Below are 610 nucleotides of genomic sequence, written 5' to 3' on the forward strand. Positions count from 1 at the left end.
ATACGCTCGAGAGAAATATGTATAGAAATCCGGCGAATTTATACACGAGGTTTCTATTCATTGGCCTGGGCATCGTATAGGGGATTTTATAGGGATTATTCCATACGATTTATTCCTATAAGCTCGAGAGAAATGCGTATAGAAATCCGGCGATTCTATACACGAGGTTTCCATTCATTGGCCTGGGAATCTTATAGGGATTTCTATAGGGATTATTCTATACGAATTATTCCTATACGCTCGAGAAAAATATGTATAGAAATCCGGCGAATTTATACACGAGGTTTCTATTCATTGGCCTGGGAATCATATAGGGGATTCTATAGGGATTATTCTATACGATTTATTCCTATACGCTCGAGAGAAATGCGTATAGAAATCCGGCGATTCTATACACGAGGTTTCTATCTGTGACATCCGTCAGAAAATTCATTTTAATTCATTTTCGTACGTCGTCATTCAATTATCTCAGTGGTAGAAGCGACTTTTGAAACCCAAATTATCTTCTGTGACGAGGGAAAGTGACCCCCTCGATGTTGGGAATATTTCGGCTGCACACATCTGTGAACGATAAAAATGTTCCCAACGTCAGTTTTAGGAGTTTCTCCTA

This window comes from Diachasma alloeum, unplaced genomic scaffold, assembly GCF_001412515.2.
Source record: "Diachasma alloeum isolate Michigan unplaced genomic scaffold, Dall2.0 Dall_scaffold_00687, whole genome shotgun sequence".
NCBI classification, from domain to species: domain Eukaryota; kingdom Metazoa; phylum Arthropoda; class Insecta; order Hymenoptera; family Braconidae; genus Diachasma; species Diachasma alloeum.